The 18883-nt window shown below is 47.8% G+C and overlaps 1 long non-coding RNA gene across 1 annotated transcript; it reads left to right on the forward strand.

Moving 5' to 3' along the window:
- Positions 1-796: 796 nt before the first annotated feature.
- On the forward strand, positions 797-17613 carry LOC142765034 (uncharacterized). The gene is made up of 2 exons (XR_012884033.1): positions 797-1030; positions 17458-17613. It is a non-coding gene; the product is annotated as an uncharacterized LOC142765034 (long non-coding RNA).
- Positions 17614-18883: the final 1270 nt, after the last annotated feature.

Raw genomic sequence — 18883 nt, forward strand, 5'->3', positions numbered from 1 at the left:
CGTGTCCTTAACTGAAGAATCAGAAAACATGCACACAAAATAAGCGATAAAAATTTTTGAGCCCAAATAGGGCTAGCACACAGACCGTCTACGTGGCAAGGAGGTTTTCGACGACCGAGTCACAATATTGCTTGAAACTGCTTTAGAAAAAAAAACTTATGAATTTTATGTTTCGAAATGAGTCTCCTTAACGCATGACTTACTGTGTGACAGGAGCATTGAACCACGCCAGGTGTCTAAACATATGAAAAAAAAAGCCACAAGTGCCACAGACATGGCAAACGCAAAAGACACACACAAGGCAAAAAAAAAAAACATGTACTACACATGTGATGGCCAATTTTTGTATTGCTCCTTCGCGCTGACTATCTGCTTTATTCTTTTATGGGCTAAGGATTCTTGTCTAAGTCTTCGTTATTTTTTTCATGGTTCCCTCACTTCTTCCTTGTTTTCTCTTCCTATCTTTCTTATCCTTGTCTATTTGCTCCTCTCGGAAAAATAAGCAGGCGTGAAGACACTCCAAGCGGCAGTTGCCAGCTTGCTCTCTCTTTTTCTCTGTCTCCTTGAGTATCTTTGTGTGCAAGTGAAATAAATGAGTGAATAAAAGAACGATAATGCATACATAGGCCCCAGGCAACCTTACCTCACGCGCGCCTACAACAATAGCTCCTAATCAAAATCTGTAGCAAGAATAAAGGCGTATTAGGTACACGAAAAAATGAAACAAAAACTTTGAATTGGTGCAGGAATAAAAACGCCAGGTGTGCGCGGAAGACGCAGCACAGTCACAGCAAAAGCTAGAAGAGCGGCCTTTCAGAGCCTTGTGAAAAGACTAATTGGGTAACTACTGCAAGCACACTTGCTTGGTACCCACTAGGGCATTATTTATAAACCTTTAGGTAGTAGGTGTCATTCGCTATGCTATTTTTCGTCATTCTTTTGAGAAGCGTGGTATCCGCTAAACACTTGCAAGGAATTTTGGGCCAATTGTCCATGCAGTGGCTGACGACGACGAAGAATTACGGCAGAAGTGAGTATGCGCCACAGTAATAGGGGAACAAGAACAAGCGTTTGTGATGATTTAGGCATTGGATGGTTCACTCATTATGCTTTTCTCATTGTGCGGTGACTGGTTGTTCTTTCGCTGTTGTAAAACGCTTTATAAGTGGCAATAACGCGATTGCTTTCCCGACATCAAGCCTGCCTAATGCAAGTTTGTCAAGTCGCAAGCACCGGTGTAGCTCAGTGGCAGAAAGCGGACCCTTGTTCAAGCCCGACTGTGTCATTGGTGCAAGGTTTTTTTTTTTAATTTGCTCGATGTGGTTACGGACACTGGCGGTGACGGCGGCGACGGTGAACAACTGCGCGTGACCCGAAAAGTGATCTCGTAACTGCTTGCTCTGTAAAAAGTTAACAAAAGGACAAAGAAAGTGTCATTGTGGTAGACTTTGTTCAGCATATATATATATATATATATATATATATATATATATATATATATATATATATATATATATATATATATATATATATAGTGTAGGCATCTATTAATCTATTATGCACTTCATCCTCATCTGGACAGCAGTCAATCATCATCACCTGTTCTGGCTGACAGTCATCAACGTCTTAGAACGTGCGCTTGATCTTCGGGTCCGTTGCGCTTTTCGTTCCCGAGTTCACGGCCAATAAACCTTGTTACAACCGAGTCGTCATACGTGGTGGAGGTGGACTGACGATCCCAGTCCTGTCCTCACAGCGCCTACTCGGTGAAGCACCGTTCAGGCCGCCGCTTGGACCCTCAGTCGGCCAACATGTGTCAGAGTGAGTGGCTGGACGCCCTTTGTGCTCCCATCCCTGCGCCGCAAGCCCCTCGTCTTGACGTCGTAAACCACCAGCGTGACCCTCCAATCTTCGCGGCGAAGATGTGGAGGACTGGCTCAATAACCACGAGCGAGTAAGCGCAACTAATCACTGGGACGACTCTAACAAGCTCCACCGAGTATCGCTTTATCTCACCGGCGTCGTCAGGATCTGGTTCTTAAACCATTAGATTGACTTCACCGACTGGCCTGTCTTCAAGCAGCAGCTTCGCCAAGTATTCGGCAGACCAGCCGTTCGATCCGCTCTAGCGAAGAGAACCCTAGATACTCGCTAACAACATCCCGGCGAGTCGTACACATCGCACATCGAGGGTGTTCTTGCGCTCTGCCGGCACGTCAATTCTTCGATTTCCGAGTCAGACAAACTGCGTCACATCCTGAAGGGCATCGGAAGCAATGCCTAATACGCCCTTGTAGCCCAGAATTGTACTACTGTCGCGGACGTAGTCTCTACGTGTCAGCGTGTCGAAGAACTTGATTCTGTTCGCCTTCAGCCGGGCAATAGCGAACACCGTCCAGCAGAGCGGGACCTGCGTGACATGATACAAGAGATCATACACGAAGAACTGCAATCAATGGTCTTCTCACCACCTTCTCCATCTGTCACAAAGCCTGTTGGGCCGACATTGGGCTGAACTACCACTGCAGCGCATCGCATTCAGACCGAGGGAACACCTATTGCGCATCGTTGCCCGTACCGCGTGTCTCTCGCTGAGCAAAAAAATCATCAAAGAAAACGTCGCTGACATGCTGCAACAAGAAATAATTCGTTCATCAACTAGCTCTTGGTCATCCCCTGTTGTTTTGTTACGAAAACAAAGATGGAGCCGGGCGCTTTTGTGTCGATTACCGGGCACTTAACAACATCACACGCAAGGACGTATACCCCATGCAATGCATTGACGATGCCCTTGATTCACCGCAAGGCGCCGAATACTTTTCAAGCCTTGATTTGCGTTCGGGATATTGGCGAATTTCCATGCATGACGACGACAAAGAAAAAACGGCATTTGCAACCCCCGATGGCCTATACGAATTTAACGTGATCCCTTTCGGGCTCTGCATTGTGCCCGCGACGTTTGAACGCATGATCGACACCATTCTGCGTGGTCTGAAATAGAAGACGTGTCACTGCTACCATGACATTATCATTTTTTCGTTAACGTTTTCTCAACAACTAAGGCGCTTGGATGACGTCCTAACGTGCCTCACCGGCGCGGGTCTGCAGCTCAACACGAAGAAATGCCTTTTCACCACCAAATCCATCAAGGTTCTTGGTCATTTTGTGAGCAAGGACGGTATTTGCCCTGACCCCAAAAAGATCGCTGCCATCCTTCGATTTCCACGCCCACAAGACCTAAGGACTGGTGACGTTTTCTTAGCCTCTCATCCTATTTTTGTTGTTTCATACGAAATTTCGCTTTAATAGATGTGCCACTTCACAAACTAATTGCTTCTAATGCACTTTTTGTGTGGTCTCAAGAATGTCAGTCGGCGTTTGACCTATTGAAGGAAGTTCTCACGTCAGAGCTTGTACTCTGTCATTTTGACGACACCGCCCCGACACTCCTGCATACCGACGCCAGCGGTTGCGGTATAGGTGCTGTTATCCGCCAACGCGATAACTCTGGATGGGAAAGGGTCGTCGCATACGCTAGCCGAGTGCATACTTCTACCGAAAAGAGTTACACCATCGCTGAGAAGGAGTGCCTCGCTGTGGTTTAGTCCCCACAAAAGTTCCGTCCTTTTCTGTACGGCCGTCGATTCACCATCATAACGAACCACCACGCCTTATGCTGGCTTTATACAAGTAAGAACTTGTCCGGACGCTACGTTTGTTGAATTTCACGCTTACAGAAGTATCAGTTTGAGAATATTTAAAAATCTTGCAAAAAACATCAAGACGCTAACGCTCTTTCTCGTTGCCCACTACCTACGGCTTCGTTCGACACTCCAGCTGCCATCTCCAATGACACCAGTGCGGAAGTTACTCCCAGGTCTGTTGCCTTGCTCGCCTCGCTGTACCAGCCACCAATTGACGATGAACGACCCTTCAGTTCTCGCCAGCAGGCTGACCCGTACTGTCGTCGCATTATAGACCACCTCTCAGGAGCTACGCGTTCACCCAATGCACGGCTTCGTCGACAACTCGAGCACTTCAAGCTTCAGGACGGTGTACTGTATCGTCCCATTTATCATTCTGACTGTCAACGCTGGGTACCTGTTCTGCCACACGCTCTTCGACATCATGCACTTAAGGCCTTTCATGACAATTTGACTGCTGGCAACCTCGGCTTTCATAAAACCTATGACCGCATTCGAAGCCGCTTTTATTGGCCTGGCCTTTCTACCAGCGTAGCAAAGTAGGTGAATTCTTGCTCGCCGTGCAACCTTCGCAAACTTCGGACATCTCCTTCTGCTGGTCAGTTATAACATATGACGTGCCCTACATCATCTTTCGAAGTCGTTGGTGTCGATCTTCATGGGGCACTTCCCGTTACTAGCACTGGAAATAGATGGACAGTCACCGCCGTAGACCATCTAACACACTACGCCAAGGCAACTTCAGTAGCTACTCGTTCAGCATCGGAAGTTGCTGACTTCGCCCTTCAGGCCATAACTCTAAGTCATGGTGCTCCTCGTGTACTTCTAAGTGACCGTGGAAAAGTGTTCTTATCACAACTTTTAGGTGAAGTTCTTCGCGTTTCTGGTACTACACACAGGATGGCGTCTAGCTGCCATCGTCAAACAAACGGTCTGACCGAGAGATTTCATCGAACCCTTGCCGACATGATCGCCGTATACATTCAACCGGATCACAGAAAATGGGATAAACTTCTATGGTTCCTCGCTTTCGCCTACAACACCGCTGTTCAGTACACAACTGGCACCGTTTTATCTCGTTTACGGACGTTCACCTACTTTCTTTATCGACGTTTCCTTCTTCACCAGTAATAGCCCTCCATCACTGTCCTCTTGCGATTATATTTCTCGCCTTGCCCAGTGCCGCCTGCACGCTCGTATGAACACGGAAACTACGCAACAATCAAGGAAGACCGTCTACGACCCCTCTCATCGTGTGGTATCATTCCGACCGGTTGACAAGGTGCTGCTATTGACACCAATTCGCACACCTGGTCTGTGCCGCTGTGCGACACGTTCCAGCCTCGATTCATCGGCCCATATGTAGTTTTAGAGCAGACTTCACCTATCAACTATCGTGTGACGCCTCTTGTCGTGCAAACTGACCGCCGTTACCGCAGCACTGACCTCGTAGACGTTTCCCACATGAAGCTTTTCACACGACGTTTCTCGTCACCTTGACTACCCGCCCGTAGCGGCCATGGCGGCCGTTTCCACGTGGGGCGGGGGAATTAGTGTAGGCATCTACTTCGCACTTCATCCTCGGGTCCGTAGAGCTTGTTCGTTCCCGATTTCACGGCCAATCTACCTCGTTACAACCGAGTCGTCATATATATATATATATACGGGATATAACAGACAGTAATGCCAAGGAATGTACAGGGGAAGTTATTAGAACCAATGGATTGATTGATTGATATGTGGGGTTTAACGTCCTAAAACCACCATATGATTATGAGAGACGCCGTAGTGGAGGGCTCCGGAAATTACGATCGCCTGGGGTTCTTTAACGTGCACCCAAATCTGAGCACACGGGCCTACAACATTTCCGCCTCCATCGGAAATGCAGCCGCCGCAGCCGGGATTTGAACCCGCGACCTGCGGGTCAGCAGCCGAGTAACCAATAGAATGTAAATAAGAAGAAAGAAAAGTGGATGAAAAAATAACCAGCCGTGAGCAGGAAACGAACCTACGACCTTCGAATAACGGGTTCGATGCTCTAACCACTGAGCTACCAAAGCGGCCTTCCCTCCATCCAGTTTTTTGGGTTTATATGTGAATTTAGAAGTAGGAGTGACAGTCAGCGCCATCTATAAGCCAAACGGCGAGTGTGAAAACAATCTTATGCGCATGTTTTGGCGTCACGTAGCACGTGAACTTCTTATGAGCGGGCAGCTGATTATTTGTCCCTCTTATACAACCTAAACACACCAAGTCTGCCAGTACGAGACCCTCGTTCAACGAAATAAGGGAAAGAAGAACAATAATAATATTAACACAGTACTTACAAAATACACAATATTATATTAACACAATATTAAGACAATACTCATTAATATAGTGTTAAAACACGGATAAACGAGCCCTTAGGCATACAATTCGTTTCTTTATATGTATTGTAGGCATCTATTATGCGCTTCATCCTCATCTGAACAACAGTCAATCATCATCATATGTTCTGGCTGACAATCATCATCTGCTTGGCACGAGCGCTTCTTTGTCGGGTCCGTTGCGCTTGTTCGTTCCCAAGTTCACGGCCAATAAACCTCGCTACAACCGAGTCGTCATACATGGTGGAGGTGAATTGACGTTCCCAGTACCTCTACTTACAACGCCTACTCGCTGGAGCTCCGTTCAGGCCGCCGCTTGGACCCTCAGTCCGCCAACATGTCTCAGAGTGAGTGGGTGGATGCCCTTTCGGCTCCCGTCTCTGCGCCGCAAGCCGTCACTGCGCCGCAAGCCCCTCCTCTTTACATCGTAAACCACCAGCGTGACCCTCCGATCTTCGCTGGTCTCCGCGGCGAAGATGTGGAGGACTGGCTCGATAACTACGAGCGGGTAAGCGCAACTAATCACTGGGACGACTCTAACAAGCTCCGCCGAGTATCGCTTTATCTCACGGGCGTTGCCAAGACATGGTTCTTGAACCATGAGATCGACCTCACCGACTGGCCTGCCTTCAAGCAGCAGCTTCGCCAAGTATTCGGCACGCCAGCCGTTCGATCCGCTTTAGCGAGGAGGGCCCTAGATACTCGCCAACAACATCCCGGCGAGTCATACACATCTTATATCGAGGATGTCCTTGCGCTTTGCCGGCGCGTCAATTCTTCGATGTCCGAGTCGGACAAGCTGCGCCACATCCTGAAGGGCATCGGAAGCATTGCCTACAATGCCCTTGTTGCCCAGAATCCTTCTACTGTCACGGACGTCGTCTCTACGTGTCAGCGTCTCGACGAACTTGATTCTGTTCGCCTTCAGTCGGGCATTAGTGAACACCGTACCACAGACCGGGACCTGCGTGACATGATACGGGAGATCATACGAGAAGAACTTCAATCAATGGGCATCTCACAACCTTCTCCATCTGTCACACAGCCTTCAAGCATGGCCCTCCGTGACATCGTAAGGGAGGAACTAACATCATTCACCGGTCCAGCCTACGTCCAGCCACCTCCGTCTAGCCCTCCAACGTACGCACAAGTTGCGGCCGCGCCTCCTCGCAACGTAAACTCTACTTCACCGCTGCCATCATTCACGCCGGTTGCTGCTGCACCACCGGTCCACTTCCGGCCAATCCCACCCGACCCTCCGTCAGTCCACTTGAGTGCGCTATCTCCCGGTGTGCCGAACAACCTCTACTACCCGCCTTGGCGCCCGTCTCGCCTAACATGCTTTTACTGCGGATATCGTGGCCATATATCGCGCTTCTGCCGCAAGCGCCAGCAGGACGAGCGTCGCGGGTACGACATGCGCGAACGGGACTTTTCCAGAGGGGATTCTTACGCTCGGCGTTATTCATCTGGACAGCAGCGGTCTCCATCTCCGCCCGCGTCGACTGAGACGCGGAACACTTACCGTTCAAGCCGACGCCGATCACCTTCGCCCTTCCGTCGCTCCTCCTCTCCTCTTCGGCCAGCCTCGTTTACTACTGATAACCGGTCAGAAAACTGAATGATGCAGTTTTCTGAGGAGAAACTGCATGTAACAGTAGGACTCATATTCCTCCAGCACACCCGTTCAACATGGTTTCTGTTACGGTGGAAGGAGTTCTCGTGGACGCTTTGGTGGACACCGGTGCTACAGTTTCTGTGATTAGGTATGATTTGTGCAAACGCCTGAAGAAAGTAATGACACCTTATAATGGACCCAATCTAGTCGAAGCCCAGGGGAACGCTATCCGCCCTTTCGCTCTTTGTACTGCTCGTGTGTTTATTTATGACATTTTGCATTACATCGAGTTCACTGTGCTTACCCGGTGCTCTCACCAGCTAATTATAGGGTGGGACTTCCTATCTTCTTCTTCAGCCGCTATATGTTGTGGTGAACGGATTCTGCACCTAACTTATACGGACTCCATGTTCGACAAAGGCGTCTACAAGCCTCTACGCCTGTTCGCTCGCGAAGATCTCGAACTACCGCCACACCAAGAACGAATTGTGACCCTGATCTCTAAGGACATCGACCACGGTGACGTCTTGGTGTCCCCTTCGTCGACTTGCGTCGCAAAAGGCATAGCCCTTGCATCAGGTGTCGTACGCTTTCACCATGGCTCCGCGCTCGTCATTGCTACGAATGAAACGCCAGAGAAAGTTCTCCTGCCAGAGGGCACTGCAGTAGCCTGTGTTGTGGATGCTGAGCCTGTCAGCGTCACGCCACTTAACCCTGCCTCTACCAACGACCGTTCTATGAGTAAGCCTTCCTCATCCTCCCCCTTCACAGCTGTTATCAGTGATGACTTAACAGCTATGCAGGCGCAGCAGTTGCTTGCGTTATTAACGAAACACGCCGATTCTTTCGACACCTGCTCTTCAACGTTGGGCCGAACTACCACTGCAGCGCATCGCATTCAGACGGAGGGAACATCTATTGTACATCGCCGCCCGTACCGCGTGTCTCTCGCTGAGCGAAAAATCATCGAGGAAAACGTCGCTGACATGCTCCAACGAGAAATAATTCGTCCATCAACTAGCCCTTGGTCATCCCCTGTTGTTTTGGTACGAAAAAAAGATGGCTCCGTGCGCTTTTGCGTTGATTACCGGGCACTTAACAACATCACACGCAAGGACGTATACCCCATGCCACGCATCGACGACGCCCTTGATTCACTGCAAGGCGCCGAATACTTTTCCAGCCTTGATTTGCGTTCGGGATATTGGCAAATTCCCATGCACGATGACGACAAAGAAAAAACGGCATTTGCAACCCCCGATGGCCTATACGAATTTAACGTGATGCCTTTCGGGCTCTGCAATGCGCCCGCGACGTTTGAACGCATGATCAACACCGTCCTGCGTGGTCTGAAATTGAAGACGTGTATCTGCTACCTTGATGACATTATCCTCTTTTCATCAACGTTTTCTCAGCACCTGAGCCACTTGGATGACGTCCTAACGTGCCTCGCCGGTGCGGGTCTGCAGCTCAACACTAAGAAGTGCCGTTTCGCCACCAAATCCATCAAGGTTCTCGGTCATGTCGTCAGCAAGGACGGTATTCGCCCTGACCCCGAAAAGATCGCTGCCGTCCTTCGATTTCCATGCCCCACAAGACTTAAGGATTTGCGAAGTTTTCTTGGCCTCGCATCATATTTTCGTCGCTTCATACAAAATTTCGCTTCAATAGCGGCGCCACTTCACAAACTACTTGCATCTAATGCACCCTTTGTGTGGTCCGAGGAATGTCAGTCGGCGTTTCGCCTATTGAAGAAAGCTTTGACGTCAGAACCTGTACTCTGCCATTTTGATGACACCGCCCCAACACTCCTGCATACCGACGCCAGCGGCTGCGGTATAGGTGCTGTTCTCCTCCAACGCGATAACTCTGGACGGGAATGGGGTCATCGCATATGCTAGCCGAGTGCTAACTTCTACCGAAAAAAACTATACCATCACTGAGCAGGAGTGCCTCGCTGTGGTTTGGTCCATACAAAAGTTCCGTCCTTATCTGTACGGCCGTCAATTCACCATCGTAACGGACCACCACGCCTTATGCTGGCTTTCTACAATGAAGAACTTGTCCGGATGCTTGGCTCGTTGGATTTTACGCCTACAGGAGTATCAGTTTGAGATTATTTATAAATCGGGCAAAAAACATCAAGACGCCGACGCTCTTTCTCGTTGCCCACTACCTACAGCGTCGTTCGACACTCCAGCTGCCACCTCCAACGACACCAGTGCGGACGTGACTCCCACTTCTGTTGCCTTGCTCGCCTCGCTGTACCAACCGCCAATCGACGATGAACAACCCTTCAGTTCTCACCAGCAGGCTGACCCGTATTGTCGGCGCATTATAGACCACCTTTCAGGAGCTACGCGTCCACCCAATGCACGCCTTCGTCGACAACTCGAGCACTTCAAGTTTCAGGACGGTGTGCTGTATCGTCACATATATCATCCTGACGGCACACGCTGGGTACCTGTTCTGCCACGCGCTCTTCAACATCATGTACTTAACGCCTTTCATGACGATTTGACTGCTGGCCACCTAGGCTTTCACAAAACCTACGATCGCATTCGAAGCCGCTTTTATTGGCCTGGGATTTCTACCAGCGTAGCAAAGTACGTGGGTTCCTGCTCTCCATGCCAACTTCGCAAACTTCCGACATCTCCCCCAGCTGGTCAGTTACAGCCATTGACGTGCCCTACAACACCTTTCGAGGTCGTCGGTGTCGATCTTTATGGACCCCTTCCTGTTACTGGTGCTGGAAATAGATGGATAGTCACCGCCGTAGACCACATGACACGCTACGCCGAGACAACTTCAGTAGCTACTGGTTCAGCATCGGAAGTTGCTGACTTCGTCCTTCAGGCCATAATACTACGTCATGGTGCACCTCGTGTACTTCTGAGTGACCGTGGAAAGGTGTTCTTATCACAGCTTTTAGGTGAAGTTCTTCGCGTTTCTGGTACCACACACAAGATGGCGTCTAGCTACCATCCTCAAACAAATGGTCTGACCGAGAGATTTCATCGAACCCTTGCCGACATGATAGCCGTATACATTCAACCGGATCACAGAAACTGGGATAAACTTCTACCGTTCCTCACTTTCGCCTACAACACCGCTGTTCAGCGCACAACAGGCTACTCACCGTTTTATCTCGTTTACGGACGTTCACCTACTTTCTTTATCGATGTTTCCTTCTTCACCAGCAATGGCCCTACATCACCATCTTCTTGCGAAGAATATATTTCTCGCCTTGCCCAGTGCCGCCAGCGCGCTCGTATGAACACGGAAGCTACGCAACAAGCAAGGAAGGCCGTCTACGACACCTCTCATCGTGTGGGATCATTCCGACCGGGTGACGAGGTGCTGCTATTGACACCAATTCGCACACCTGGTCTCTGCGACAAGTTCCAGCCTCGATTCATCGGTCCATATGTTGTTTTAGAGCAGACTTCACCTGTCAACTATCGTGTGACGCCTCTTGTCGTGCCAACTGACCGTCGTTACCGCAGCACTGAAATTGTACACGTTTCCCGCATGAAGCTTTTCACACGACGTTCCTCGTCACCTTGACTACCCGCCCGCAGCGGCCAGGCTGGCCGCTTCCACGGGGGGGGGGGGGGAATCAGTGTAGGCATCTAATATGCGCTTCATCCTCATCTGAACAACAGTCAATCATCATCATATGTTCTGGCTGACAATCATCATCTGCTTGGCACGAGCGCTTCTTTGTCGGGTCCGTTGCGCTTGTTCGTTCCCGAGTTCACGGCCAATAAACCTCGCTACAACCGAGTCGTCATAGTATATGTATATATATATATATATATATATATATATATATATATATATATATATATATATATTAGTTATACACTTGGGGATTGTGCAGTATAGGAATCAAAACGATAAAATTTTTATTGAATCCTACCAGTTTTGGCTGGTGGGCCACCCTTCTTCGGAGGATCTAAGTGAAATAGTACAAGTTCCCGTAGCAGAGGGTCACCCTCACAGTTTGAAGATGATTAAAAAAAAGGGGGGGGGGAAACGGGCGAACGAGGTAGCAACAGACAACAAGAAGCAGAAGAAGAAGAGGAACTAGAAAGGAGCAACGGAGAGCCGCCGGAAACGAGCGGGTAATTCTGGCATTGTTACTGGGTATAGGTAAGACGCGCCGTCAGCGGAGGCGACCAAGAAGCGCAGACAGCGGATTGCAGAAGCGCAGATTGCAGACTGCGGAAGAAACTTTATCAGCGTAATATCCGACTGAAACAAACGGGAACAGCGTTAACTGCGGCGTGCCTTGGCTGTGACAAGGCAGAATTTGTGCTGTAAGCCGGCGTCAACGTATCGCGGGAATCTTGCTCCGATTTACGCTCATGCACCACATGTGTATAAATCGCCAGTCCTGCCGGGCACTAGGAACACACACGTGCTGCAAAAGTCCCAGCCAGAACACGATTTCAAAATGCTGTGGCGGTACCGGCCGAAAGCACATGTATATTCGCCTACAGTGACAGACAAGGCATGCAGCTGTTACCCCGAGTCGAAATCCATGCTTTCCGGGCCGTTCACGTCTATCTGCATCGTGATAGCTGGCCTTTACAGTTGCACTAAGCATGCGTCGTGCGTGCATCTACGCTTGAGTTGTAATACGTATTTCCTATTATTAACATGCGGCCTGCGAAATAGTACGGCAACAGGTTTGTACCGCTTACTGCAAGCATACTGTACGCATATCGCTGCCGTAAAGTGGAAGAGCTGGAGTCGCGCATGAATAAACGCAATAAGTTTACTTACTCGTGCGTTTCACTGGGCTCGTAGTTTTTCCTGCTGGTTGCGATTATATCCTAAGGTGGCGGAGCACAGCGCTTTTCGTTGTGGACGGAAATCTGTGCAATCGCAGAACAACGCACCGGCACGACTCCCGCGATGCACTGTGAACTAAGGCAGTGCTCAGCAATCTCTTCCTCTTGCGCTGAATTTTCGGCGCATCAGATAACAGTGCAGTGATACGCAGATGGCATTTTATAAGCGGGCGCATCGTGAACAGGCGCTTTTTTGCAATTTAAACTCCCAGAGCCACTGCATGCCATGCTAGCGAGGCACGCCTTGGAAGTTCCAAACAAATTATGGCGTCTTTGGGAGCGGCAGTATGCCGTCAAAGGTGCCTGGGTGCGAGATAAGCATGATCTCATCTATAGACCGCGCAAAAGTCGCCTTGCTCAGTGAAGCAATTGCGTGCGAGAAAGAAGCGAACAGATATAGCTAGCTAGCAGAGCCAGAGTTAGGGCCAGTTCAAGTGACATATCTTACACTTCACACTCCTTTCATGTACATTTGTGAGTGTGTCCTTTGTGCTTGAGCAGCGTGCAGCACATTATACTTCGAGAGCTGTTATGCGATCACAACTTGGCTCTCGCGCTGCGCCGTAGTTGTCCGCCGCCGCTGGTGTCCGTAACCACATCGCGCGAAATTTAAAAAATAAAGACTTAGTACTAATGACAAAGTGGGGCTCGAACCCCTGTCCACTGGGTGCCAGCCCAGGATTCTACCACTGAGCCAAGCCGATGCTTTTTTTTCCATGGTATTTATTTAAGTACTTGGGCAATAAAGACAAAATCAAGCGAACAAAAGTACAATCAAATCGCGAAAGTAAGCGTTCAAGCGTTACTCGTAAACACTAAATGGCTAACACAGCGCGAGTTCCTCACATGGAGAGTTCTTCACATCGTGTTATACAAACAAAAAAGGGGTGAGGTCAAACAGTTCTCTAAGACGGAGTACCAGTCCGGTCTAAAGTCTAGCTCGTCGTAAATGTTTTTTAGGTGGATAGCCAAGCCGATGCTTGGGTGTTGTTAGCAAACTTGCCTTAGTTAGGCTTGATGTCGGAAAGCAATCGCGTTAAGAATAAGCAGTCGTCACGCGATGCGATAAACGTAACAAGTGGGTCAACCAATGCTCCAAGCCATTACAAAAGCTTGTTTTCGTTCAGCTATTAACTGTGGCGCGTATCCACTTCAGGCTCCCGGCGGCGGTGGCTGCATTTTTGATGGAGGCGAAAATGCTGCATGCCCATGTGCTCAGATTTGGGTGCACGTTGAAGAACCCCAAGTGGTCGAAATTTCCAGAGCCCTTCACTACAGCGTCTCTCATAATCATATGGTGGTTTTGGGGCGATAAGCACCACATATCAATCAATACCCACTTCAGGCATTATTCCTCATCGTCTTCAGTCACTGCATGAACAATAAAGAAAGAAGTCAGCCACTGCAAGCACGAACAATTGACACAAAATTCATCACAAGAGTTTAGCGGATACCACGCTCATCAGAAGAATGACAAAAAATAGCATAGGGATTGCCAGTCTACTATCCTAAAATTTTAAATGAAAAGCCCTAGTAGGCATAAAGCAAGTGTGCTTGCAGTACGCCTACTTGATGCTGATGCCCACTACGGCTCTGAAAGGGAGCTTTTCTAGCTTTCGCTGTGACTGTGCTGCGCCTTTTGCGCAGGCATCACGTTTTCTAGCTGCTTGCTATTTTTCCCGTGTCATTTCAAATTCATGCCATCACATTTTTCCGATTGAATTGGTTGCTTCGACACCGGAGGCAACATACTGACTTTTTTATTCAATATTCGAAGCAGAATCATTCCTAAAATGACCAGCTGCTTTAGTTCGCCTCTGCGCTACGGACGCATAGTGGGCCCCTAAATGATTCGCAAGAGGAATAATTATTACTTAGTCACATCCTTAAAATTTTATGAATCACCATTAGGACTTTCAAAAACAGCCTTTAATTCCCCTTGTAATCATTTTTAGGTGCTAGATGGCCGAGATTTCACACCCCAGAAATTATATTTGTACAAAATTTGCTGGAGCATCTAAACGTACTTATATGCAACATGATGATGAGTCGTGATAATTCATACCTTGTGGAAATTCAGTATGACAAATTTTTTTCGATACCGCTAAATTACTTTCCCATAATATTTTGGATGGTTTACTATAAGATCATCTGCGCATTATTACAATGAACGTTATTATTACTACAGACACATCACCATGTGACAACAAGTCAGGAGTTGGTATTTTCAGCCCGATTTTCGATTGGTTTTATTTACTTAGACTACTCAATTTTATACTCACTTTTGTGGCTGGATTTCTGGCAGTAGTGCTCGCCTCACGCATGTTGGATACAATTACATCAGCTGTCATAGTAACAAATTCTCTATCTCTCTGTAGAGCACTTTCGGTTGGTGCTGATAATCAAGTATTAAAGGCGTTCCGTGCACTATAGTGCTGCACATTTGAGAAAAGCTTGATTAGTTTGGGTGTCTGGACATGAAGCTTATTTCTAAATGAAATAGCCGATTCCTTAGCCGCAAGTCATCAATTAGTTGACCGATTCTATCGCACTGTTCATCATCCGCTTATGTGACCGCTGCTCGATTTCACATACCTACGCTTATGGAAGTCTTTAGGGGTATATCACAAACAAACTCTACCGAATATCGCCATTTATTATATCCCTGACGAAGAGACTTTTGCCGCGCTCGTAAACAAGAAGTAGCTATCACACTGCTGCGTTGGCGGGTACCGAATCTAAATTTCTATGAACACAGGTCTGCTCAGGCACTTTCGTCACTGTTCGCGTTCTCTGATGAACTTGAAGCTATAGATCATTTCTTTTTGACCTGCAAATGGTTTAACTCAATACGTGGTATTGTTATGGATTTATTTGTTCCGGTAATTTCCCCTTTTGGAGCTTCCATTTCGGGACTCTCTAGTGCGAAAATATGCGCGGCCATCTGAAACTATATTGATGAAATTAATAGGTTGACAAATAATCTGTTTTATTATCTTAACGTGTCTACAAAATTTTATACGTGTAAAAAACAGATTATTGCTCTATTTTTAGAATAAATTTGTTTTTTATTAACCAATTTTATGCATTAGATCAAGCACCACAAGTTCCTAGGTTACCGGTAACCTTTCTATCATATATCCATTACTCTAAATCCGAACAATAATTTTCAAAACCACACATTTCTTCGCCAATGCCACATAGTTGGTGTGCGCCACGAACAATAGGTGAACAAGAACAAGAACTAGTGAACGCTGATCAACTTGGCTTGTAGTAGGCATTGATTGATACTGAAAAGCACCGAAAGGTACATACACAGTAATTCATTTCCCTGCGGCACGATTTAAACATGCCCTGACGGTTGGAACGTGGGATTTACCGTCTCAAAACCAGCCTTGGATAATAATAGACGCCGTAGTGGAGAGCTCAGGAAGTTTAGACTACCACGGGTTCTTTAAGGTGCACCCAAATCTGAGCACACGGGCCTACAGCACTTCCGCCTGCATTGCATACACTGAGAACCACAGCAGGCTAGTGATTGAAAAGGTCATGCTGTTGTGACTTTTCATCCGTGAGTGCCATGCTGGCCGTGAGAAGCACGGCCGAGTAGTGTTCCCATGCCCGGAACCCCAGTTCTTTCGGAACGAGCGTCCAGCAGCGGAAGCGACGAAAGGATTAGAACGTGGCAACTTCGACGGTCCGTGAGCCCTATTAGCCTTTCCTCCAGGCTGGCTTGTTTGTGTAGGTGGCGAGGCAGCCCGACCACGTAGGTCGAGTATAAGCGATTAAAGTCTCTACTTTTTGGCTGCCCTTCCAGGGAAAGACAGCAGCACTAACCCAACCGCCACCTTGTTCCGGGAAGGAACTCCTTTCCTTCCTCCTCAATGAAACTCGGACCGGAGGATCATTGCGTCAGGAGATGTGACCCCTATGCGGAAACCATGTGCATTGGCAGATGCTTTGGAGAGTGGTATCTTGTGTGTGATTGGTGTTTCAATCAACAAGGAGGAGCCCGAAAGGGCTTAAAATTACGCTGCAAAGTGCTGGACATTCCTATGAACCAGGCTTTAACAACTCAACCACCACGCTCGTGGTTTGTGAAATTGCTAACCTCTCTAAGCTGTAAATAGGTGTAAATAGTTCTATAAACATGTGTGTTTTTCGTTCCCCAACTTGTCAGCTTTCGTTTCCGTTACCCTAAGTTGCGCCACGCTACAACAAGAGACCGGGTCCGACGTGACCCTGACGTCTCGGCAACCCATGTTATCGGGGACGCATTGGGTAGACCCTTGTCCGCAACTATGAGCGCGAAACTGGTTTACGTATCGCGCTCTGCTCTTGAAGGCGTAGCTCAAGTGTCCTGCAATTTTTTTATTACTCATCGCAACAACAACATTTCAGAACCTTTAAAATTGGTGTTGAAATGACAGAACATGAATACTATTAAGCAGAAATAAGCACCTTAGTCTCCCGCCCCGCCGCGGTGGTCTAGTGGCTAAGGTACTCGGCTGCTGACCCGCAGGGCGCGGGTTCAAATCCCGGCTGCGGCGGCTGCATTTCCGATGGAGGCGGAAATGTTGTAGGCCCGTGTGCTCAGATTTGGGTGCACGTTAAAGAACCCCAGGTGGTCTAAATTTCCGGAGCCCTCCACTACGGCGTCTCTCATAATCATATAGTGGTTTTCGGACATTAAACCCAACATATCAATCAATCAATCAATTACCTTAGTCTCCCAAATTGAACGCTATAGTCATATATTAAATTGCAACAAACTGCAGAAGAGAAAACACGTTAGCATCTATGTCACTAAGGCTACAAGTACATCAAATTTGTGACATGAAAAATAACTTTTTACTAAAAAAGAAATGTCATTAAAAACTAAAAGAATTTATATGCTCACTTTCTAGGTTTCAAGCCACCAACAGCTTCCAACACAACACGTGACCGGTGACATAATGAAGAAGTCCTGTGTCATTTGCCTTAGTTCGTAAAAATCACCAATACGAGTGCAATGCTCCCCATCATGGTATACTTCAATAAAAATAGAGTGAACAGCAGTGTTACGTGAAGGGTTTGTATTATGTGTTTCTTATTCATGTTATGTGAGTAAAATTGTATGAATTCTGCCTATAGGTGACCTTGCCCGAAATTTTCTTTTTTGCGTTCCTGTGGCTGTCATGTATCCTATGCCCTGCTAAAAATAGTTGCCGGACCTATACAAAAGCTCTGACATCTTCAAAGCATTATGTAATAATAATAATAATAATAATAATAATAATAATAATAATAATAATAATAATAATAATAATAATAATAATAATAATAATAATAATAATAATAATAATAATTTTACATTATTAGTAAGATGCCGTGGAGGTGTCTTGTTCTGTTGGCAAGTGGTGCAACACTGAACCTATTTCTGCACAAAGTGATACATTGCTCGCCAGTAATATCGTTGGCGCAGCCTTTCGTAGGTTTTCAGGACAGCTGCGTGAGCACTTTGGGGTTATGCATGGAAATTCATGCAGATGTCAGAGCGCATATGAGTTGGGATAGCAAGGAGTCACTTCCGACCACCAGGCATGTAGTTGCGGCGGTACAGATTGTCTCGTAAGGAAAAGTGGACTGTTTGCCGGCGTAGCGCTCTCGTAGAAGCGACAGCAGACGGATCGGTAAGGTAGTCGACTAACAAGGCAAGGTATGGGTCTTTACGCTGCTCCGAAAGCATGTCAGTGGTGTCGAGTGGTGACAAGGTGGTAAAAAAGGGTGACAGAGAAGCCACATCTTTTGATAATGGCGCTCGGGAAAGTGCATCGGCGTCCGCATGCTTGTGACCGGACCGATAAACGATACGAATGTCGCATTCCTGCAATCAAAGTGCCCAACGCCCCAGGCGTCCGGACGAGTTTTTCAAGGTGGACAGCCAACATAGAGCGTGGTGGTCTGTGACCACGTCGAAAGGACGGCCGTAAAAGTACGGGCGAAACTTCGTCAGCGCCCAGATTATGGCCAAACACTCCTTCTCTGTCACGGAGTAATTCAATTCAGCCTTCTTGAGAGCGCGACTTGCATAGGCGACTACGTATTCAGCTTGGGTGCCTTTCCGTTGTGCCAAAACTGCACCAAGACCGATGCCACTTGCATCGGTGTGAATTTCTGTGGCAGCAGTGGGGTCGTAGTGGCGAAGAATAGGTAGCGTGGTCAGCAGGTGGCGCAGCTGGCGAAATGAGTCGTCACATGCAGGTAACCATGCAGATATACCTTTGCTGTTGGAAAAGAGACTCGTGAGAGTTGCGACGATGAATGCGAAGTTGCGCACGAAGCGACGAAAGT

The sequence above is a fragment of the Rhipicephalus microplus genome, chromosome 6 (assembly GCF_043290135.1).
Source record: "Rhipicephalus microplus isolate Deutch F79 chromosome 6, USDA_Rmic, whole genome shotgun sequence".
Classification (NCBI taxonomy): Eukaryota; Metazoa; Arthropoda; class Arachnida; order Ixodida; family Ixodidae; genus Rhipicephalus; species Rhipicephalus microplus.